Raw genomic sequence first — 25749 nt, 5'->3', positions numbered from 1 at the left:
AGTCTCGTTTACTTCCTCGATCTTGACGTTGTTTATTTTCCAATTGAAGTTCTTGTTTCTCAGGCCCTCAACAGGGCCAAATTTCAATATCTTGGATTTTTCCACATTGATCCTTAGATCATTATCGACCATATAAATATTCAACGTAGTCAATAGCCTCTGTAGGCCTATTTGTGTCTTGTCAATCAAGACCAGATCGTCTGCGTAAATCAAGCAACTTACAGGATTTCCGTTGACTCTAGGGGGGAAGCAAGGCGTTTTGGATAGTGTTTCTGATACATCTGCAATGTAGAGTTTGAATAGTATCGCTGCCAACGGACAGCCCTGCTTCACGCCTTTATTTGTAATAATTGATTGAGAAAGATCGCCTTTTTCGTTTAGTCGGATTCTTATCGTAGTTGACTTATGCAAGGCCTTTATGGGATTTAGTATTTTATCAGGGCAATTCCATCTTTCCAACTTCCCCCAGAGCCTTGCTCGATCTATTCCATCGAAAGCTTGTTGCATGTCGATAAATGCCAGGAACAATTTTTCCTTCTTTCGCAAGGCTTCTAGTTTCAGGAGGTTCAGTATGGAAAGGTTATTTTCTGTGCCAACTCCCTTAGTGAAGCCAGTTTGTCTTACGTCGTTTAGCCCAGACTGGGAGGCCCAAGCTGAAATCTTTTCCTGTAAGAAGGAGGCAAATACCTTTCCAATTGTGTCCAATAAAGCAATTGGTCGATAATTGCTAGGATTGTCCCTGCTGCCTTTCTTATGAATTGGGACAATTATTGCCTCAGACCAAGATGATGGAATTTTCTTGGCTTTTGCTATAGTCGTAAACAGATCAGCTATGAATTTGGCCCATTCACGAGGGTGATGTTTTAACATGATATTCGTGATGCCATCCGGGCCAGCTGCTCTGGAGTTTTTTAGTTTGGCTATAGCGTGAGCTATGTCATCTACCGTCTCTGTTGTGTCCCAGCAATACAACACACAATAAAAGTTAAAAGAATGTTCTATGGTCTGAAAGGGGACAAGATATTGATTGTAGTCAAAATCATTTATAACTAAAAACACATTAGAAGACAAAATGGCGTCTCAAAGGCTGGCCTATTCAGATAAATGACAAGTAATTTTAAATAATTCAATCCCCCACAAAAGTATAGGGTTGCTCATTTTTGTTATATACTCCCGGAGTTTTTGTGTTATAGTCAACAATATATCTGCTCTCCAATTGTCTCAAGTTATGTTCTTTCACGATTTCCTCCTCTTGGGTGCTGAGAAACTCTATCCATTCCGAAATATTTGAAGGACGAAATATATGTGACCCCTTTTTAGTTAGGGAGTGGCGAGGGGAGAGTTTATTGTACCCATAGGTCCTGCGAAGCGTGCTCACACAGCGGACTGCAGAAATCTCAGGGTTTTTGATTTTCAAATGTCGGCAGCAGTGGTGGACTGGGAGTCAAAATAGGCCCTGGAAATAATTTTCAGGGTGGTCCCATATTACACATTTTCAGCAATCGCAACCCTTTTCCTATTGAAATGCCACATTAAAGAGTCCCAGGGTGCAGAGGCCTAGCAGGAAATCTCCAGAGTTCCCTATAGTCCCGTCCACCCCTGCAGGTCTGCCCTGCAGTAATTACAAGAGCTCCCCAAACCTAGGACACACACACGTTCACCTTATATCGGCTTGTGCCAACCAGTCAGAAAAAAAAAACAATACAGGAAGATTGACTTTCTGTTTCTGACATGGAAGACGGTGTCGCTCTTTCCAGCGCTGCTGTGCGCGAGCTCTGCAGGGTTGCCCGAGGCCGAGCGTCGCGCTGCGCCGCCATGTGGGCCCATGGGAGGAGCTAGGATTACACGCAAAGGAATGCCTCCCCCTTTAAATAGCCAATGCCGGCACTGGCCGCTTTCTAGTATTTCCACGAGCCGACCCTTGACAGCCAGCCCGCTCCTGAAGGTAACGGCATTACTGCTCTCTCCTAACGCCTTCTGCTTTGCGTGTTTATATAAATCTGCGATGGTGCTGTTTTGCCATATAAATCATTCCAAGCTAGAAGACCCAGGAGGGTACATAACTTCGAAAGCTCTGACTTTCTAGCCCTGCTTTTTATTTATTTTTTACTTCACTACTCTATCAATGGATGCACTGTGTGCGCACTCAGTAAACAAATACGCAAAGCACACCCTGCTGCATTACTATTTGAAGGGTGGGATTGACATCAAGTGTTTTTCTTCATTATCCTTTAGGCGAGTTGATGTATTGTTTGTTTAAAGTGTGGGGGATATGCGGGTGCGAGTATTCGAGCGACACGTTCGGTGCCTCGGGTCTGCCGTAAAGTTTCTGTGCGTGACGTCGAGGACACGCTGCACGAACGCGCGTGGGGCCTTGCAGCACCTGTTTTCTGCACGACGAGGCCTCGCGCGCTGTATGAAAACAATGACTCCTTTGCATACTTATGTTTAGTATTTATTCTTCTGACTGGCCGGGGTCATTGCGCAGGGGGTCCACACATCTGCACATTCCTGGCTGGGAGCGAGTAGGAAGAGGGCGCTTCTGTCCCATGTGAGGACATGGCTTGTCAGGGCGGCGGGAGAGAGCGCAGCGCCTCCTGCGCGTGCATTCCTGCCCGGCGTCCTTCCCTCCTCCAGAACGCGCGGCTGTATATATTAACACAGACAACATGCACGTTAGGCTGACAGGTTTTAGGGCTGCGGGGGGGGGGGGGGGGGGGCGGGGGGACTGACGGCTTTGTAAAGAGGCTGAGCTTTCTAACAGTGGCAACAGAGACCACTAGCCTGTTGCACCACAGTAAGTCCACCACAGTAGCAAAATACCTCATTACGTCGAAGAGCAGTCGTCGTGGGTATCCCCAGGCAGGCTTCATATTACCAGGGCCCTTCAACACCCCCTCGGATTTACTGGGCACTGGGCGTCAAAAGATGTGTGCCCCCTCACCCCCCTTAATTGCATCACATAAAACAACGTCACAAAACGCGTCTTTAATATCCATGGGAATCCAATAAACAATTTAAAAATATGAATGTTACTGTTAATATTGCATATTTAGCAATATCAGGAGGGAGGCATATTTTCGAGTGGTCGACAGAGTGATATGAATCATTTGTAGATACGTCTAATTTTGTCAGGTAAGCCTCAGTGTGATACATTGATTTGCCCAGGAGCACACATTTTGTCCAGTGGCGAAGCCAGAATTTGAGACCAATCTGTAACTCTGGCACTTGAGCACATATCTTCACAGCTGTAGATAGTAAAAATATTGTTTGGGACTGGTCTTTTTAAAACTTTGACAACACAATCTGACTATGTGTGGGGCAAACTTTGTAAAGTGAGTACCGTCCGGACTGCTTGCCACTTGGGCATCTGTAATTTGTTCAAACCACCTATGGGTTCGTTTGGAATATGGAATACTATGGAATAAATAGTTTCACAAATTTGAAGAATGCCTTAGCCTCATTTGTGAGAGAGGAGGTACAACTACCAGGACTGCTAACTTACATCTTTATTGAACTCATTGTATACCTGAAATCATTGTATCAAAAATAATCCTAACCAAACGAAGGGTTTGGAACTTTTTAATCAGAAACTTAAAGAAATGAATTAGCGGGCAACATGGGGAGACATTTTTGTAAAAACTGGTAAAACACAGTTAAACACAAAAAAAAAGAAATTGAAATTGAATTCGTGGCTAATGCGCCATTAGCAGTTAGGGACATGCGCATGGATTGAGGCGTAGCTTTTCTTCAACAATCTGACTATGGCATGCAGGGCATAACAGTGGTGTTTTTGCTTTGCTAACTGAAGTTAGCTGTTGTATTTGCAGCACTTTCACAATTGCTTTTATTTTGATGGTTTATATATTGGGCCATATTGTCCAAACTAGCAATGTACCTTTAATGTAGATGATTTGTTTGACTGCCAAAGATATTAATCTCCTATCAATGCCTTTATTATTGTTAAAACACACAGTGAGCTACACTACCTCCACCTCCCTCTTCTTCGTCCCAGTACTTACTTATGAGATACCCAGCTCAATTGTCCCTTCTTTTATTTTCATTCACTTTTTTGGTCATGTGCCCCCCCTACCCCCTCCCAAGGGATGTGTAACACCCTAGTGTCTGAACATGCTGTATTTCAAATTGTTCCAGCCTTTGGCAGGGTGCCAGGAAGGCTGCTGGACTGTTGTGCAACCACTATCCTCTCCCTGCCGGGCTTGGTGGGCAACCAAAAGAATGTATCCTCTGACCGGAACTTCTTGGCTGGGCCCTGGGGCACCTGCCATGAGGATTGGAGTTTCGTATTGGTAAGTATTTGGACGAGGAAGAGGAACATGGAAGTCATTCTCAGGTTACTTGTGTGTTGTTCCTTGTCCTGCTCTTCCTCGTCACAGTACTTTCCCCCTGCCCCACCCGTCCATAATGCAAGGAATGAGCCGAAAGGTATGTCTATTAGCTATGACGCGCTGTTTCCTGCAGGTTCCCAGAATCTACGGGTGAGGATTGGCTCTGGGCCAGACAGGGCAAAGTGCCTTTGCTGCAGGATTGCCTTATAGTGCAATCAAAGCAATGCCCATTTACCGGGAAGGTATTTAGGCAATCAGAGTAAGCAATACTATAGGTCTTCAAATGTTATCATTAGGGTTCAAGTCCCCCAAAATGTGTGTGGGGGGCTCATTAACATACACACAGGGGCTGAACGTGTATCTTAAAGTGAAATATGCAAATTTAGTTCAAGTGGCCTTTCCTAACAGAAGACAATGCGCAATACAAATTAACTTTGTCTTTCAAAAAGTGAACCATCAATACCTGAAAAAGAACCCGATGGGGAAGAATTTCCCATAATGTTGCCTCCAAAGTATAAAAGATGCACATCTTTTAAACGCAAAAATCTATATTGAAATATTCCATGGAAAGCAAAATACCAATACAAGACATGTGTTTTGAAGACATTTTCATGTGATCCAGCGGGTACGCGTGTGCCCAGAGAGCATGGGGTCCTGGGTTCAAATCCTGGTGGCTGAACACTTGACCAAACAAAGTTTTTTTTGCATGCCACCCTCAAAAACACCCTTGGGGGATGGCGCCCGCTCTGTGAAACGTGGGTGGACTCTATCCACACAGACCCTCAACCTGCACCCTGAAAATCATCACAGGACCACGGAGAACAACACCTTTAGCCCTGCAACAGCTCTTCCCATATCCATGGACCTGGTAAATCATTACAACCAATTTATCCTCTCAGCCCCACGCCCCCCACCTCCACGTTTGGCGATCAACAATACTCTGTTTTATAAAGAATACTTGAAAAGTAAAGTACTCCAGAAATATAGGAACCCTTATGGAAATATGCTGTACAGAAAGAGAACCACCTTTAGGTTATTTTCCCCCATCTTGAAGACTACAAATACCAGCATGCAATTCAACAAAAGGATACAAAAATGCTGTGTAGGCTTTCTTTGAAGCTTTGGACTTGTAACAAAAGATCATGAGAAAAGGTGGGTAACCTGGGTGTTTTCCACCATTTGACAAAGACATACTTCATATGATGTGAGTGAAATGTGATATTCTACAAAACAATACACGTATTTGATAGACCAAAAAGCAAACACAAGAAAACTAGTGAGATAGTTTGCAACTTTTTTTGTTAGCATGTTTTAATTGTCCTCAAAAAAGATGATTTGGACACAGATATTTTTTGTTTTTGTTATGCTTTCAGAATAAAATACGCCTTTTCAACACCTAGTCCAAAACCATGGTTCTTAAATGGACTAATGACTTATAGAGACCTTCCACTTGAGAGACTCTCCTAAAATAAAAGAGCGTGATTAGCCCTAACTGTGATGCCCCACAGGGTTTAATGGGCTGCTTGGGAGGTAGGGGGATACTTGTCTCTAGAAGAGCCACTTGGGGTTGGCTGCTAACTTCACGATCTTGCTAAGACGGGCACAAAAATCCCTGTGCCTGGAAGCAGCTCAGCCCACGTTAAATGCAATTTCATATACTCGGTGAAGCTGGTGGTTGCGGGGACCCAAGAGCGCGGGGCCCAGGGCGATGCCACAGACTGCCCATGCCTTGGGTCATCTCTGACCAGGGCCTGTGCAAGCATTCATGCCTCCTGGGCGAGCGGGGCACAACACTGCCTCGGCCACCAATGGAAAAGTGCCCCCCAGCCGCATATAGCTTATTCCTTCCTTGTTTGGGTGAATGAGTAGAACCCTAGGCACTGTTTTGATATAAAACGTGTTACACGTTGTGCATTTATAAGAATATTTGTTCGGGTAACACTGGTCAAAACGACAAGCTGCACAGTGAAGTAACCGGGGAAGTAACTCACCAACCAGGCCCACTTTAGCTAAAAAACGGTCCCACTTCGACAAAAAAAAACCCCGGCCTGCACTGGCAGGCTGGACCGGCACCTGGAGCATTGGCTTATTGCAGTAAAGGACAGACCTGCTAGCTAGGCAAATGGCCATTTTCTCCCTCCCTCACATTGGGGCCAGATGTGATGTCGTTTTGGCCAAAATGACCCAACGTACGTAGCTCCTCTCTGCTGGTGGAGCTTTATTGTAACACGGGACCTGCATATTTCCCTGGACCTCCAATCTTTACATGGCCCCCAGTTTTACCTTGGTTTTTTCACCGTTATTCATCGGTTGTATGTGTTCTGTCCCTGAGTAGTGATTTCAATATTCATTACGCATTTTTGTGGATTGGGAACTAAAGAACCGAAACTCTCAAAAATGCACAACAATCACCGACACATTTCCAGTCCCTTGTTTGGAACTCATGAGATATGCATTAAAAGACCTTGATAGCTCTGTCTTTTGTTAAGCACTCCATGCTGAAGCACTCCTCTCCGCTGAAGCACTCCCCGCTGAAGCACTCGCTGCTGGAGCACTCCTCCCTGCTGAAACACGCCCTGCTGAAGCACTTCCCGCTGAAGCACTCCTCCCTGCTGAAACACTCCCTGATGAAGCACTCCTCCCTGCTGAATCACTCCCCGCTGAAGCACTCTTCCCTGCTGAAACACTTCTCCCTGCTGAAGCACTCCTCCCTGCTAAGGCACTCTCTGCTGAACCACTCCTCCCTGCTGAGGCACTCCCTGCTTAAGCACTCCTCCCTGCTGAAGCACTCCCTGCTGAAATACTCCTGCTGAAGCACTCCTCCCTGCTGAAGCACTCCTCCCTGCTGAAACACCCCTCCCTGCTGAAGCACTCCCCGCTGAAGCACTCCTCCCTGCTGAGGCACTCCCTGAGGAACCACTCCTCCCTGCTGAAGCACTCCTTGCTGAAGCACTCCTGCCAGCTGAAGCACTCCCTGCTGAAGCACTGCTCCCTGCTGAGGCACTCCCTGCTGAACCACTCCTCCCTGCTGAAGCACCCCTTGCTGAACCACTCCTCCCTGCTGAACCACTCCTCCCTGCTGAAGCACTCCTTGCTGAAGCACTCCTCCCTGCTGAGGCACTCCCCGCTGAAGCACTCCTCCGTGCTGAGGCACTCCCTGCTGAACCACTCCTCCCTGCTGAAGCACTCCTTGCTGAAGCACTCCTCCCTGCTGAGGCACTCCCCGCTGAAGCACTCCTCCCTGCTGAGGCACTCCCTGCTGAAGCACTCCTCCCTGCTGAGGCACTCCCTGCTGAAACACTCCTCCCTGCTGAAGCACTCCTTGCTGAAGCACTCTCCCTGCTGAGGCACTCCCCGCTGAAGCACTCTTCCCTGCTGAGGCACTCCCTGCTGAAGCACTCCTCCCTGCTGAACCACTCCTCCCTGCTGAAGCACTCCTTGCTGAAGCACTCCCTGCTGAAGCACTCCTCCCTGCTGAAGCACTCTCTGCTGAAGCACTCCTCCCTGCTGAAACACTCCCTGCTGAAGCACTCCTCCCTGCTGAAGCACTCTCTGGTGAAGCACTCTCTGGTGAAGCACTCCCTGCTGAAGCACTCCTCCCTGCTGAAGCACTTCCTGCTGACATGTGCTGATATCTCGCAGGTCAGATGTTTGACTCCAACAGGACAACTCAGCCATTCACCGTTTTGAGGTCAACAAATTGGGTACCATTAAGTATCCAGTTTACAGTGCCATGAAGCTGAAAAACAGTGTCTGCAGGCGCTATATTAAAGAACACATTATCGCAAATGAAGAGTGGCAAACACCACTCCTGTAGACTGTCTGAGGCTCTGATTACGTTAGGAAACTTACCACTGGTACTCCATCCGTGCTTCACCAGTCCATGCACGGAAGCATTTGGCCGCAATGCTCCTTGTTTGGCTCTGCTAACTAAAGCCAGGCGTAATGTGGCGAAAGGCACTCAGTGGGGTTTGCAATGGTGGCGGCCAGTAGAGGCGTGCGAGGATCCACCACGTGTGCACTGAGAATCCTGATTTCTGAGGTGTCTCTGCTTTAGAAAAGCATGACGCCCCCTGCCGCAGCCTCGCGTGGATGCACTCTTTCCCGCAGCTGTTTGCGAGTGGTGGAGTGGACCACACGGAACTGTGGAGAGCGCCCGGCGGCCTCTGCACCACAGTCCTCTTTTGTGTAGGTACCCTGGTTTTCTGCTCCTTTTGCCCTCTCGTCCTCCCATATCTCCCCAGGCTCACCATCCATTTGAGATAGAGTTATAAAATTCCAGCATGTGTTCGGAAGGTTATCCCTCACTCCTGACAAGTACCATGTCGCGTACCCGTTTTTCTCATGTCTTTTTAATTTTTAATGTCGATGTAGGGGAAATATGCTTTAAAATTCACTAGTTGAACCTATTATTTCTAAACGTGTATGTGGGAGAACCCCCCAAACCATTCTTGGAGAGGTTGGGCTTGCCTGCCGTAATATGGGGCGGTTCTAGGTTAAAGGTTTGAAACAAAAGACTCGAATGCCTTTTTTGGACACCAAAAGGACTGAAAAAAAGGGTTAATTTAAAAAAAAAATGTATGCGGGTTTCCCACCAAACCCCCGTTTTCTCGTTTAAAAATACTTTTTTCCCATATCAAACAAAAGAAATATAAATACATTAAAAAAAAATCGACCCTTTTATTTTCGATCCTTTTTGGTTTCGTTCAAAAGGGCAGTCGACCCTTTTGATTCGAAACTTTGACCCGGACACCATATGGGGCCACTTTCTAAAACATTTCCAGGGCCACTTTTGGTTCCTAATAAGGCTCCGCAGAGAAGCCAGCTCTAGTTTATACATGTTATGTGCAATTGCACCTTAAGGTCACCTGGTGAATGAAGTTTCTGTTGCTGTTCTTTCAGGGTGGCCTGCGTCACATCCTGCCACTTTAAGACCTTACAGTACATGGAGTCAAACGTCAGAATGCACGCTCACTGCACTGGCGACCTAGTGTAGAACCCAGAGCTCTTTGCATTGCACAGAGCCCTGGAACTTGCCTCAATTCCTCTCTTCCTGTGGGATTCCTCCACCGATCCTGTGGGAAGCTGCAGGTGGGCAGGGGAGCCAAGGACCAGTCACTGTAAGTTCAGGCGTCCAACCAGTGGAACACCCTCCCGCTGTGCCAGCTGGCCCCTGCAAACCATGTGTCTTTTGGAGAACACTTAAGGACCAGGGGGCCGATTCACAAGAAGGTTACATCGCGTAACTCTGACTTACTCCTGATTTGCTCCGAGCACCTGAGGAAGTTAAGCATAATACGTTCTTTTATGAATCGAACAGACCCCACAGCAGTAAGACAAGCTTAAGTCAGAGTTAGGCATACAAACTTCTTTTGTGACTTTCCCTTGAATGATTAGAAGGAAGTTAGGAGCAACTCGGAGTTACTCATAGTAACATTGGTGGTGTATAGGCACCCCCTGGTTGTTAAGTAGTCACAGCAGATTCACCACTAAGAAGTTGCATTTGTTAGTCACACACTTACAGATACAAAAACAGACTTTCAAAAAATACAACAATAACACCAAAAACAATACTATTGCTGTTTCCTCACACCTGTTCGTTTCCTTTATAACTTAATTCTACTCTTGCATTTATATCATATCTGCGACTAAAAGGTGCCAAGAAGTCTATGCCCGCTATGCTAAAAATTGATCTTTCCCTGGTTTCATCCTTCAGTAATGTTGCAGGCAGCCGGATGAAGTGCTTGCCCTATAGCCAAAATGTTAATTGTTTTTTAAAATTGTATTTATCTGTGCCTTGGTTTGTAACCCCAGCATATTTGCGGGACTTCAAGTAAAACTTGGCTTAACTGTACCTTCTATTTGCTCCCCGTAAAATCAGTTGTCTATCTGTGTTGCGCCCTGAGACCCACGGGTGAGTGGCGTATTATAGCAATTTAAATAAATAAATAAATAATCCTTTCACAATTTCGAACATTCATTAGATAGACATATACAATCAACATACAAATACAATCATTGTTAACATTCTTACATCATCAGGCAACCTGGGTCATGAAAAACGTGCAAAACTCTTTTGGAAAACGTAGTTCATGTAATAATAAATGATGTGTGTGTGCCAGTTAGCAACCCAAACCAAAACCGATCCGTAGCTAAAGCCGGCGGATCATGTACACATCATCTGAAGAATACATAGCCTGTATTGGAAATGGCTTTATATTCAACCAGAAAATGCCTTAGAGCTTCTATGCATACTGGTAATTGGCAAAGTCTTACCATAGATCTATCAGAAATTCACGTGAAATATAATTGCATTGTAACTCATCGGGGAATACTTCAATGCATTCTGCCGTTCTAGATTGGCTTTCCAAGTGATTCTAATTCATACGCCAATCTTAAAAAAGTAACCTTTTTCTTCCTCTGCCTAACGAAAGATGCATCTTCCAAGTTGTATAACAACCAATCTGAATGATAAACCTTTCCCTGGCAGCCATGAATTCAGAAAGAACTTTCATTGTTCAATTCATAACATTTAAAAACATAGTATAATGTATTGTATTCTGCCTTTCTAATATACTTATAATTGGTTATTTATAACGAACGTGCTTAGGAGGTTTCTAAGCGCTGCCCCGTGTATTGAACCTGTGTTGCTCCACATCGTCTTTCTTCCAAGGCGACTATATATTCTTAATCTTAGCTAATGAGTCACATTAAACCCAATTCTCTTCTTATAGCTTGGGTTGGAGAACACTTGGGCAGTCGCAAACGGGACTTCCAAATTCTTTCTTCCAATTTATTTGACCAATCAAAAGCAACAGCTGTACAAATATCTTTCCCATACGAAATTGGGGGAGTGATCTTTTGCATGTGTACTTTGATAAATGCTCTTAGTCCCATCAGGCTCACCCTTACCCCTTTGCACATGGAGAGCCTGTTTCCACTTTGGAGTATCTCACACTATGTAACACAACAGGGTTCCAGGCTTCCCCTAGTGCTTCTAGTGATTATCTTTTGCAACCTAAAGGAATCCTGTCTGTGGAATTCAGTCACTGTGTGAAAAGTTCTTCATCCTTGATGATAAGAACACAATTTATTTTCAACATAAACCCCATACATCTTATATGTTGCCAAAGTGCAAAGCAGCATGCCTTTTTGTGGGTTAGTAAAGTGACTGATGTGCTTTAAAGTACTTTTTCCAAAAGAGCATTCAAAAAATATATTTTCTTGAGGGTTGGACCACACTCCACGAGACCTGGCTTTCAAAAAATGTTGATCCACTTGGACAACAGTTTATAAACCTTTCCCACTAATTCTCTTTATTCAACATAGAGCTTAGAACTCTTTACATAGTTATCACTCTGAATTGACCAGTCCAGATACTCTCAAACGGGCCAAAAGGTTCTTCCCTAATTCCAGTTAATTCATGATGTCTATTTGGCAGGCATGTCGACACCATGCGTTTCAGACGTTTTACGAGATCTGCCCATCTAGAAGCACTCTCTTCTACAAGTGTGTGCTTGCCTTCATCAGGACAAAACATATGAATTCACCAGAACATTCATTTTCTTTAGCTATTCCTTCTCTTTAAAACCATTTCTTATAAGGGCCTCATTACACGGATGGCAGTAACCATGGCGCTATTAGCGCCATGGTTGCCGCCGGTATGTTACCGAGTCCGCCTTGGTGAATGGGGGAATTACTGCCCCATTCCAAGGTTGGCAGGGCAGTAATTCACCAAGGCCCTTCCCCATTCCCATTTGAGCCCCCATAGGGCTCAATGGGAATGGGGAAGGAGCAAATAACAGTACCGCTATTAGCTACTAGCGGTACCGTCATTTGCCCTGAAGTCCCACACGTTAAGGACGGGACCCACTGAGGGACCTCGTAGTATGGCGCTAAGGGATTACCGGCACCGGTGCCCTTACCGGTACCGGTAATCCCTTAGCGCCATCCGTGTAATGAGGCTCTCATTTCTGATTGAGGGCATCAATCTTTTTATTTCAATGCTTTGGCAATCTGCGATCGGGAATCTATGTTCCTCTGGGATTCAAGCATGGTTTGCAACCCTCTGAAGAACTCTTTTAGCCAAGGATGAAAAAAATATCAGAGCAATAGAAAATGGGGGTAATTCTGGAGACCAGACATCAGACACGTGAAGCCTGAAGTTAAACCCAATAATTAGAAGTTCTGCAAACACATGGTGTAAACACGTCTGCCAGATAGACATCCTGAATGAACAGGAATTAGGGAAGAGCATTTTGGCCCATTTCAGAGTATCTGGATTGGCCACTCCAGAGTGATAACTATGTAATGAGCTCTAAGCTCTATGGTGAAAAAGGAGAATTAGTAGGAATGGTTTATAAACTGTTGTTCAACTGGATTAACATTTTTGGTAAACCAGATCTCATGGAGTGTGGTGGGACCCTCATGAAAATGTAGTTTTGGAATGCTCTGTTGAAAAAAACACTTTATAGCACATCCAGCACTTTACTAACCCACAAAAAGACACTCAGCTTTGCACTTTTGCACAAATGCCATGACCATTGACAACATATAAGAACTTAATGATTATCTGTTTTTAATTAAGATTGATATTGTTTTCAATTGTGTATGTGGTTAATGATGAAAATAAACTGTATTTTTATTGTCAAGTAGGATGAATATCTTTTTGTGCAGTGGCTGAATTCCACCCACAGCATTCCTTTGGGTTGCAAAACATAATCACTTGAAGAGGGAGGGGAAGCCTGTAACCATATTGTATTATTTACTTTGATAAATGGTGCCATCCATAGTCAAGTCAATTTTTTTAACCTCTCTAGTGCAAGAAGTGTTTTGTTTTGAATTTTATGATTGATTTCAGTTTCTGGTTAAGTAGACGTCAAATTAACCCCCAAAAGGGAACCTCAATGTTTTTCTAATGGTATACAGCCAAAGACACGCAACATGTTAGATTTATGTCCGTTCATTTCACAATTGTTTGGTTTTGAATATAAAAAGATTGCATGATTTCTGTAATAGAAGGAGTACGAAAAAACAAAATCAAATCATCGGCATAAGCCATCAATGGATTTTCCAGTGCCCCAATTTTGGAGAACATTTTGGAATAGGTCCCAAGGCATGGGATACATCCTTCATATTCAGATTAAGGAAACAGGGGGTGGCAAAACACACCTCTGTATGTGTATGGATGTACATTGGGCATTAAGTCTAACCTGAACTTCCATATCAATATACAATAGCATTATTAATCTTACTATGTCTTCCCTTAGCCCCATGTCAAATTAGTTACTGCATAATGTATTTCTGGTAACCTGTCAAAAGCTTCTAAATAAAGTATCCAACAATGTCCGGGGCTTTGTTCTTATTTAGTGCCTGTTTGAAAAGGTTTACGGTAGAGCTATTGCAGGTCGTACCCATACCTTTAAGGAATCCTGACTGAAAGATGCAAATTATGTTATCATTAGCACATTTAGTAAGGTCCTCTAACATTAAGGCTGCACATTTTTTACTGGTGAAACAAATAAATGTAATTGGTCTATACATTTTCGAATCATCCTATCCCACCTTTTTGTAGACCAGTATAATGTGTGAGTTGGTCCATGAAGATGGGAGTATTGATTCCTTTGTGTTCTGACAGTCGTACAAACAGACTCTCAGACTATTTGTAGCTGAGTGTTTTAATTACAAGGTTGACCTGTCCATCTGGACCTGACGCTCTGGAATGTTTCAGTTTCCCAATTAATGTAAAGTTTTCACCCTTTGAAAAAACATCAGTCCAGTTGGAGGAAAACTTAATTTGAGGGACAGCTTTTTTGTCGTCAATAGGGGGAGTATTTCTTGAAAAATGCAACCTCCAAACACTTGATTGACGAACATTTTGACTTTTATCAGATTGAGCAAGCAAGGCCGAACATTTCTTTGCATCTTTAAACTTCAAGCAGGCTTGTACTTCACACTATTTTTTTATATGCTATAATCAATTATTGTATATTTATTTAATGTCTCACCTTTCTTTAAGAAGTTGTGCCTCAGTGCACGATTTTAGATGGAGCAAAGAACAACGCATGACCACTTTTGATGGAATGGTTTTCAATCAACGGATTAAGTTTACAGAAATCAACGACTATTTTGGGGGTTCACTTCTTAGAAAAATGGAGTGGTTGAATGAATGCAGGGGAAAAATGGAAAAATCTAGATTTAAATGAACAAATGGACAAATCACTGAATGCAAGCGTTATATAGTCTTAGAATTTCATTTAATGTAATTGAAACCTTTACTAACATATACTTCCCCCTACCTTGGGCATGAGTGAAGTAACATACAAAGATAAGACCAAAATACAGCTCAAACAATGCTTAATTCACGAGAAGCTCTATGTTTCATTGAGTGATTTTGGGTGAGCTGAGTTATAAATATAAATTATAAGCCATTCATCACTAACCTAACCATTCATCACTAACCTCCAATGATGACCAGCTTGAGCAAACCATCATGAGATTGTCACTTCTGCTTCCTGCTTCAATTGCAGTCAGGGGAAGGTTTGCTGTGTATGCTCTTCTTCGTCCTTAGAGGTTATAATAGCTTTTTTTTTTCAAAAAAACACTTACACCCATCTATATGGGGGCTATCCCGTATCCAAATCTCGTCTATTAATAAAATATTATGTGATTGCAAAAACGGCAGGATGGAGTTGTTTGCTGAAAAGCTGTTCAAACCTCTAGCGTTGCAGGGGAGCAGGGGAATAGTGTTTGGAAGTTGAATAGGGTCACTGCAACTGCATAGACTGTATCACCTCTATTAGCCCCATCCAATTTGACCAATTGATGGCATACGTGCATTTCCACAGTACACCTACCCACACAATTATCTATGCATGTTTTTTTCAGTTAACATTATCTGTAAATCTTTCAAAGCATCAAAAGGTTTTTCCCACCCTTTCGTCATGATGTTTTGGTCTCCATGTCCTCAAATCTGTCTAGGGCGTGCAGGTCGAACCCAATAATCATAAAATAATATAATTCCTCCAGAATCATTTTGATGATGCCCTGTGACTTAAAGTGCAGTCTAACTTGAGCATGTTTTTGGTGATTGGGAAATTCGGCCCATTCAATATCCCCTGCCGTGATAACCTTTTGTTGAGGATTTCAGGAATTTTGTGTAATACTTGATTGCGATTAAGGGGGAAGTAATTTGTTTTAGAAAAAATGGCATCCTTTATGAACATCAATGGGCCGTCTGTATGCCATTGTTAAGCACTCACGTTTATACATGTAGCATTGTTATGTGGATTGTTAAAATTGATTAGTGTTTTGTGTGGATAACTAATATCCTGTGCATCAATGGGAACAGGGAAATGACAAAATAATCCTGCATAAGTGTGGCTCAGCAGACCTTGATCCCTAATGTCCAACACGTTAGGTGAGGCTAAAGCCTCTGTTCCCATGACCTAAGATGCTGACTTATCACAGATAGTTTTTCCTCCTTGCCTTTTCCTCATATAGTTGGTTTTGTCTTAGTACCCCTTTGTATTTGAGGATGTCATTTAGTCAGCTAACTTCTGATATCTTTCAAGTTGGCCTTGTTAACCAAACAGAACTTCAATTTCTTAGTGTGGGATGGAATCTGAAAATCATGGCGATTTTCCTCATTCACAACGAGGGAGATGTTCATTGCCTCACCAGCAATAATATCATTGGGCTTTTTAATGTTCTTCTTCTTGACCACATTTCCCTTTTGTTTAGAGGTTCTATTATTTGGTCTTCGATTTGAACAATACTTAAATGGTTGCACTCCATGCTAACTAGTTACGCGATCCCCAGCTGTGGTTTGTCTGATATTATGAAGAAGTGATGTGTCTCTTTTTCTTTGGATTCATGCAATTTGTCGAAAGAGACAGTAGAGGAATAGTTTACTTTTGTTAGATAGACGACACAAATAGGTGTGAAATCATATGTAAATAAAATTTGTTTTTGAACACCTTACTAAATTCTCAGAAAATAATTTGCATTTAAGGTATTATTTAAACAAGGAAAGTGCAAACTGCATTGAGACTATGGGCCTCATTACGACCCTGGCGGAACGGGTTAAACGGCGCCGTAAAAGGCTGCGGCGCCGTTCAACCCGTTCCGCCACATTACGAGGTCCCCTTGCGGGACACGTTAAGCACGCCTGGGAAAACCAGGCGTGCATACCGGGTCCCGCGAGGGGAAGAGGGAGCAAACAACGGGCCATCTCGTAATGGCCCGTTGTTTACTCCCTCTCCCATTCCCATTCAGCCCTATGGGGGCTGAAATGGGAATGGGGATGAACCGTGTCCGTGTCCTCGAGTGAGGAATTACCGGGCCATCCGAACTCGGAATGGTCCGGTAAGTCATCATTCCGAGGACACGGACACGGATGCGGTTTTGCCAGCAGCCATGCCGCCAATAGCGGCATGGCTACCGGCATACCTCGTAATGAGGCCCTATATGTCCTAAAGGAGTGCACATGGGTAACCTGTTGGCGACATCAGGCTGTTTAGCTAGATAGTTGCATTTCAAGGGTGCCCATGTTTTTTGTGGGAGATGTGTCATCACTAAATAATTTGACAGGTTTGTCGAATTGGATACATGCGTGACCACCAAGTTCTTCTGGCTTCTCATTTGTAACTGCACGTTAATATTAGTTGTCTCCTGCCAAAAGAAGTCAAGAAGGCAAGTAGCACCACCGATATCGACAGGAGACAAATCAACTTGACCCGCAACTATGTTATTCCCGTCATTAACCCCAATCCAGAGACTTTGTGTTGGTAATAAGGGGTGTATCCAAAGAGCATTGGTTTCTTATATCATAGCACATTTCGTTCATTTAAGAAGACAATGGGCCTCATTACGACCCTGGCGCTAAGTGTTTAACGGCGCCGTAAAATGCTGCAGCGCCGTTAATCACTTAGCGCCTTACTACGAGGTCCATTTGCGGGACCTGACCTGAACGGCTGGTCTACACCAGCCGTTATAGTAGGGACCCGCAAAGGGACCTTGGTGCTAAGTACGGTACCGCAATTTGCGGTACCGTACTTAGCGCCTTCCCCATTCCCATAGAGCCCTATGGGCCGAAAATGGGAATGGGGAAGGGCCATGGTTCAATGGGGAATTACCGCCCCCGCTCACCTTGGAATGGGGTGGTAATTCCCCATTGAACCATGGCGGACCCATTACAACACCGGCACCAACCATGGTGCTAACAGCGCCATGGTTTAGCGCCGGTGTTGTAATGAGGGCCAATGCCTTTTCATATCATCAGAAAGATTTTCATACAATTTAACAAATATTGTAAAGCAACATGGCTAGCGCCTGAAGAAGGCAGAGCTGCTTTCAAAAAGTCAGAAGGTGCAGTCATTTCCTGGAGTGAACCCTTTTCTTGGGTTGCGGCCAGCAAAGAGGAACTCTGGTTAAACTAGTCACACATTTTCTACTGTCAGCGATTACCTGTTGATCCCTAGAAGGTTGATGCTCAGTATTCTCCTTCTTCTCTTTTTTTTTAGGACAGAAACTTCCTTTTCCAAACTGAGGCAAGTACGAGGTAGTGACATATCAACAAGTGCAATTCATCCAGAGGTCCAGACTCCAATTGTCCAGCTGACCCTAATGTAATGGTTTGGTCAAGGGGCTGAGCTAGAGAAGAGTTAATGTTAGTGCTGGTTTATCGTGGGCGTGCAGGTGGAGACCCGCTGATTATCTGCACTATACGAGGGACCTCACATATGGTGAGCGAGGGCAGCATTTGTCTGCAACTGCTCTCTGGCTGCAATGCTTTTAATGTATTGCAGTAACAGATGCCAAGTGCGTATGTGTGCACGTGTTGCACATCTGTCGCCCCATTAGCAAATGCTCAGCTGTGCAGCAGAGCGTTCGGATTGGAACCTTAATTGGACAAAACAAACCCTCTGTGGGTGCTGACTGGATTGTGCCTGAGACACTGCATCAGCTAAGAAGGCGTGGTTTTCAGGGAGCGCATCAGCACCATCTGTCACCCTAGGTCAGGCCCACAATACATTTGCAGGGCACGATTCCTAATAATGACTATTTTAGTCACGCCTGTCTACTTGTTTAGCGAGTTCAGATTCCAAGCAGTCTTGGGAACAGCATGGACAAGCAGCCTCGTGTGATCAAGTCCCGCGTGAGATCTTGCGAGACTGCAATGGAGACGTGTGCGACTTGGCGCGCAGGGTGGCAGATGAGAGCGGACCGTGGGACAGAGCGGATGCTCCCCGCGTTCCTCCAGCTACAGATTTGGTCCTTATATTAACTGCATACTTGAGGGCTCACAGAAGCTCTGCCTAACGACTGTACATGGGTAGTAAATGAACTACAGCTTGTTATGATGAGAACTTTATTGACAGTTTATTGATTACTCCTTCCATTCTGATTTACGTGTGCTTAATAAACTCCCCCCAAACTCCCTTCAGTCATCAATCTGAGCAGTGTCTTGTTTAAGGCCACAACACATTGGCTACGAGGATCCAGGACAAATCTCATCAGCTCCATTGTGAAAGTTGCGACACCTCCGCCAGCATTCCTCCAATTCCCAGGTAGGTCTGTGATTCCATGGCCACAATGGGAACCATTCTTCAATGCGTATTTGGTGGCTGTGGGAGTTACAGACTATGCTGAGGGGACGAAGAAATCAATGCTGCTCAATGCCATGGTGGTGGAAGGGCAAAGAATATTCGCTGGCCTGTAGCCTGAACAGGCAGCGGGGAAGGATGATGATGCCTTCAAGGAAGCCATGCGCAGAATAGTAAAAAGGTTTTCCAGTAAGGAGAGCACTGTGCTGCACCGACTAACATTCTACACAAGAAAGTAGGAAAGTGCAGAGTCAGTTGACGACTTTGTCACTCGCATGAGGGAACTGGCTGCGTTGTTCAGTTTTGGCGACAATACCCAAAATGTTATCTGGGACATGCTGGTGGTGCACACCAATTGCAGGAAGGTGCAGGACAAAGGTATCCTCGAAAAAGAACTGACTTTGGATGAAGCCATTCAGATTGCCAGAGCGGAGAAGGAGACCTTGTGCCGATACGCTAAGAAATGGCGGCAATGTCGCGGACCTCAGATGTGCACGTGGTGCAATGGAGAGGGCAACGTGACAGACCCAGGCAGGGCTTGGTTGATGAACAAGGAGGCAAAAGGAGAGAACCCCTGAAATGTCACAGATGCACCAGCACAAGGCATTTAGCAAATGACTGAGACTGCCCTGTGTGAAGGAAAGAGTGCTTGAATTCCAGAAGATTTGGGCACATACCATAGCCTGCACATGGAAGGAGAAGAAAGCCGCCTATATTGAAGGCAATGGGTACATGAGCGGTGATGAGGAAGGCGATGATGATAGGCTTACAGCCATAATGGTGAGCAGCTCAAAGATAAGAAGAGAAAAACCACACTGTTTCAAAAGTAGATGATATGATATGATATGGCATTTATAACGCGCCTGTACATAAGTGTTTCTAGGCATGATGGCAAAAAGACTCGTGTGATGGCGGACTCGGGTTCCGATCTTAACATACTGCACATTCAAATGTACAAGGGCATAGTGGAACATCAGAAGTGGCAGTCAGAAGAACCAAGCACAGACCCAGAGTGTTTGGGGGAGTGTCAGTGGGCCTGTTTGGCTACATCAGTGTAAACATTGAATGGAAAGGCAGGAAAACCACGACCAGAGTCTATTTCTCTGAAGAAGACCCAGCAGTATTAGGGTGCGATGACCAGCGCAAACTGAACATAAGGCTGGATCCCAGCACTGATAATCAGGTGCTATTGATCAGAATAGGAGGAGCGTCAACATTGAGAGATGAATTCCCCATACTGTTCTCTAAAGTGCCACGAAAAAGAAAGAATTATGTCCACAAAATCCAGCTGAAGCCCAACTCAATTCCGATCAAACACAAGGTACGGCCTGTGCCTGCAACTGCAAGAAAAGCTTTGCAAGCCCAACTAATCAAGATGGTCAAAGAAGGTTCCACTGAGACCGTGGAATCCTTGAAGGGGCTCAGTCCAGTGGTACATATTAAGAAGCAACATTCCAATGATATCAGAGTGTGCATCAATCTGCACAGCTTAAATATGGAGGTAATAACCGACAGTTATCCACTGCCCAATATCTACAAATTAATCCTCGGGATGAAGGAGGCCAGCTATTTCTCAAAATTGGACATGCGTGATGCGTATTACCAAATAAGCCTCCACAAAGAGTCCCGGCCGCTAGTGGCATTCATTATGCCATTTGGTACCTATCAGTACAACTGCATGCCATTTGGATTGTCGTCAGCCGCATCAGCATTCAAAAGGAGATTGGATTCCTTGCTGCGAAACGTGGGAAACGTGTCATAGTTCCAGGATAACATGCTCATCTATTCAGGTGACATCGAGACACATGCAATGAACCTGAAGAAAGTACTTGAGAAACTTCAAGAAGTGGGAATATGCCTCAGATACGAGAAGTGTGTGATCAGAGCAAAGGAAGTAGACTACCTTGGGTACAAAATCTCAAGGGCGGCATTAGTCCTAAAATGAATCTCATACATGCCATTGTCAAGGCCCCTGCACCAAAGTCAAAACATGAGCTGCGTTCCTTCCTCGACCCGCGGAGTACTCTGCAAAATCTGTACCACAGTGGAACACCTACATTACCACAGACACCAGTACATATGGCTAGGCGCCATGTTGATACAGAAGAAAGGCAACATTGAACATGTGATTGTGTTTGCGTATAAGGCCTCTCCAACACAGAGAAAACTACTCCACGGTGGAGAAGGATTTGCTCACCTGTATCTGGGCAGTGGAGTATTTTAGGACTTACATATGGGGAAAGGAGTTTCTCTTGGTCACTGACCATAAACTTTTAATTCACATGCTGAGCCCAGGAGGCACGAAGACCTCCACTCAGCAGCTAGCATGGATTGCAGCCAAGCAGCAAGAATACATATATGAAATAATGCACATAGCAGGGGGGAAGAACACACAAGCAGACTGCATGTCGCGTCTACTGGAGCCCAAAGAGCGAGCCTCCACATTTCTTTAGGATGAATGCATAGTTGCACCTGTGAATGACTTAAGTAGCTGTGAATTACTAGAGATGAGCGAGAGCCATTGAAGAGAAGAAGTTGCCAAACTTGCCACCCTGAGAAAAGATGCTGACTGGGCTCAAGATGGATGGCCCGGTGAAAGGACCATTCCTGAAGGATTGAGGCCTTATTGGAAAGTAAGTGAGGATATATACAAGGCCGATGGGCTACTGATGAGAGTGGATCAAATCACACCGCCCATAGGAATGGGGAAAGTACTACTGTCCCAAGCGCACTCAGGTCATCTAGGTGGCAATGCGACCAGGCGAAGAGTGAGAGAATCGTACTGCTGGCCATGTATGGATCAAGACATCAGGGTAATGATTGAGAGATACCATAGGAGGCACAAAATTTGACAGGCCAGTTGATCCCCACTGAGGCACCAGAGGGTCTATGGCACAAGTTGGACCTGTACTTCATAGGACCAGTGGACACTATGCCGCCCAATCATCAGTATGTTGTTGTGGTAGTGGACTACCTGTCGAAATGGGTTGAGGTGGAATTTGTACCAAATAGAACAACAGCCACTGCCATAGTAGTGCTGAACACCATTTTTCAGAGAGAAGGTTTGCCAAAGATTTCGTAACAGATAATGGTGTTCTGTTAGTTTCCAGAGACATGGAAGTGTTATTACGCACTCACAGTATCAAACAGATCAGAGCAAGCCTATATCACCCCCAAGCAACTGGACTTGTTGAATAGACAAATGGGTTTATCAAAGGAGCTTTCCAATTAGCTGCAGCATCAGGGATGGATCCCTATAAAACCACTAAGGAAGCAATAGCGGCTCATCATCTGACCCCAAATGCAGTCATCAATGTGTCGACATTTCAACTATTAAGAGGGCGCAGGGCTGCATCTAGCGTAGTGCCCTCCCTCATTATACAAGGTGATATAGGACGACAGTGTCAACATGAAAGAGCTAGCCTGGAGAATACAGAAAAATAAAGATGAGATGAAAACACTGGGCAACACACACAGAGCAGCTCTGAGAACAGAGGTAAATGAGGGGGACATAGTGAAAATAAAATTGACACAAAAGGATCAAGTGATGAGGTCCAAGTACAGCCAACCGGTGAAAGTTGTGCAGAAAGGCACCAGCCACATATGCACCAGAGACGGAAAAAAATGAAATCTCGAGCGATTCGCTATGTTTAGAAAGCAGAGTCTTGAGCCGAGAGAAGCGTCTTTGGCGGAACCTAATCCAGAAGATCCAGAAACATATGGAGAACAGGAGACCGGTAGAAGAGAGTCTCAAGAAGGGAGCAGTCACAGAGAAAGTACACAGGTGGAAAGAGAAGCACAAAAGCACAAGATGAAGAAGTCATCACTCCACAGGCCAGGGACAGAATGGAGGGAGATCACGTCCGCAAGACCTTCGCCTGCTGAGAATCGCAACCCACGCGAGAGGGGAAAAATTACAAGGTACAAGGACTTTGTGATGGAGAAAACAAAGCTGATGGTGGTTGCTCAGAAAATAAAATATTGAAGCTTGTCTCAGAATACCAGCACTTTCAGGTGGCAGGTTGCAGGCTTGCCACTAAACCAAAAGTCAAAACTTTAGGGATACACCTGGATCAAAATCTCAATATGGTGCCAAGGTGAATAGTCTTGTTTTGGCCTCAGCTTATTATGTCAAGCTACTCTCACAGATGAAACCGTACCTTACGAAAGAAGGTTGTGAGACGGTAGCTACGGCTATTATCAACGCAAGATCGATTATTGCTGTAGCCTGCTGACTGGCATCTGCACAGGCGTTTGTGCAAGACTACAAGTGATACAAAACAGTACAGTGCGGGTTATAGCAGGTTTGAAAAGCAGAGATTGCGTATCTGAGGCAAGAAGAGAACTACACTGGCTCTCTATTGAGGCCAGAATAGAATATAGTTTGTTACTAATTACACACAAATGCCTGATAAGAACAAGTCCACTGTACCTTGAGGAAGCACTTAAGAGGAAACCTGTACTGAGAACACTTAGGTCTATTGACACAAACCTGCTGGTGGTGCCTAGATCAAAACTCACCCAAGTCAGTAAATGTGCTTGGTTTGTTGTGGTGCTGAGAGCATAGAATGCCATGCCACCAGATCTGAGAGAATTGATATCATCAGACCTGTTTAAAAAAAAGTTGAAAACCTTTCTGTTTAGATATTGTGAATATTAGTTATGCCTAGCTGATTGTGCATGTTTGTCTTGGGTTGTTTTTGTCTCCCTTTCTTTGTTCATTGTGTGTCCACCATCTACTTATAATTTGCTCCCATATGCCTCCTGGCCACTTGGTGCGTGATACAAATATAATAATGTAATGTAATCTTATTAGTGGTTAGACTTGCATTTTGGTGCAACCAGTCTAGGTATGTCCTACTATGGTGACTTGCATATATTGGATATTTGGTTTGGAGTTACCCTACAAAAACAATTGCAAACGCTCGGTTTTTTTACCCAATTTCTGTTACAAAAGCTTGCTGTATAATGCACCATGTTAAACCATTATTCAAATATTTATCTTTTGGAGGTTTTAGGGGGCACCTTCCCCCCTCCCCTGGATCGTATGGGCTCCTCGCTAGGCTTGGTCAATCTGGTCACTGTGGTATACCTGTGGGAAATGTTTATGCCCCTTCAATTCCAAAATTCACCAGCCACCACTGGGTTAGTGAGTGACTTATGGGTGAAGGGGTATGAATATGTACATGCAAGCTTGGGGCCCGTTCAAGGGGCATTGGAACATGCTTCATTTCCCTTTTTTAAAAAAAAAAATAAATAATATACACAAAATTATGTCAGTGGAAAAAATCAAGTTTAAGGAGGAGTCCGGCAACAAGGACAGGGAGAGGGGTCACCAAATTCGGAACCACAGATCAGACCATACAAAAAAAGAAATAATTAAAGAACATGAACATTTTGTTTTTATTTCATTATACATTTAAAACGTACATATTAAATCATGTTTGCGAGCTCATGTCTAAATTTCCCTTTTTATGCAAAGTTAACTTGATGAATGATATTAAATGGAGGGGTGTTTGGGGTGGGGGATTTATAGCGTATAGCGAAATGTTTCCTTACTGTAGCATTGCATGTTTTGCTGGCGTTGAGGGCGAATTCCACTTGAAGAGTATCCTTACATGGTGATGCAGGAGTTGGGCAGGCATTGGTGCAGCCAGCAATAACATGTTTTCTTCCTGTGACAGGAGATTTTTATTGGCATTATTTGCAAAGCCAACAAGATATTGATCGTACATGGGGATACTGGCAGAGGCAGCATGGTTTACTTATTGTATAATTAGTTTGCGTAATATTACTGGCCGCACACAGAGTTGGCTGGTACATTTGGGTGCCCAGAGCCAGGCCCAACTCCCTGCGCGACGTACCCTTGCAGCAGCATGATCACAGTATCATAGTATAGTTCGTATTGCGCATGTGTGGTGGTCCAGGCAGGCCCAGATTGTGGCATGACCCACGCTTTGTTGCCGTGGTTGGGGGGGGGCACCCTCAGCATGGCTCGCAGGGGGCCTCCCCACCTTTTGTGCTATGCCACTGCTTGCAATACCGCAATGTAGGTGCACGCAGCTCAGCGCGCAGTGTGGCAGATGAGAGCGGACCGTGGGACAGAGCGGATGCTCCCCACGTTCCTCCAGGTACAGACTTGGCCCTTATATTAACTGCATACTTCAGGGCTCACAGAGACTCTTCCCAATGACAGTGTACATGGTTAATAAATTAACTACAGCATGTTATGAGGAGCACTTTATTGGCAGTGTATTGATTAGTCCTTAGAGTCCGATTTACTTGTGCCTAATAAAACCCCTTCAATCATCATTCTGAGCAGTGTCTTGTTTAATGCCACTGAAAACAGGCATGCAGCTATGAAGTCTCCTGTAACAACGTGAGTAGTACATTTTCAATGTATTTCTGGAGGGATCCGGGGAAGGGTCTATTTCACGGAGGTTGCAGGACATCAAAGTCTTGCTTCGAATCAAAAAGCGCTCCCCCGGATCCCTCTGCTACGTACATGGTGGCTTCTGGCGCTGTACTTTTCACAGGGATCTGAGACTGTGAAGCGGTCCAGTGACAAAATAGGCAAGTATTCAAGGCGAACACTTGCCTTTAGTTGTACGCCTTGTGACGTCATAGGCCGTGCAGACGTACACATAATCGAACGGAAGGCACATTTAAAGAAGGTACTGTGACAAAGCCCACAAAAGACATCTATTCAAGGTTTGTGTAAACCGTTTCTAATAGTTTCAATCGTTGCTCTTGTGACACTCACCAACACGATCGTGAAGTATGACGAGCAGGCT

The 25749-nt window shown here is 44.5% G+C and overlaps 1 protein-coding gene across 1 annotated transcript in view; it reads left to right on the top strand.

The window, feature by feature from the left end:
- Window positions 1-1866: 1866 nt before the first annotated feature.
- Window positions 1867-25749, top strand: part of LOC138513606 (sodium- and chloride-dependent GABA transporter 2-like) — a 771005-nt gene continuing 747122 nt past the window's right edge. Inside the window, exon 1 of the mRNA XM_069628589.1 lies at window positions 1867-1945. The gene's annotated coding sequence lies outside the window, so the exon portion shown is untranslated. The remainder of the gene's footprint in view (window positions 1946-25749) is intronic.

The sequence above is a fragment of the Ambystoma mexicanum genome, chromosome 12, assembly GCF_040938575.1.
Source record: "Ambystoma mexicanum isolate Mex_15411 chromosome 12, UKY_AmexF1_1, whole genome shotgun sequence".
NCBI lineage: Eukaryota > Metazoa > Chordata > Amphibia > Caudata > Ambystomatidae > Ambystoma > Ambystoma mexicanum.
The sequence above is the reverse complement of the archived record's forward strand: the minus strand, read 5'-3'. Positions and strand labels throughout refer to the sequence as shown.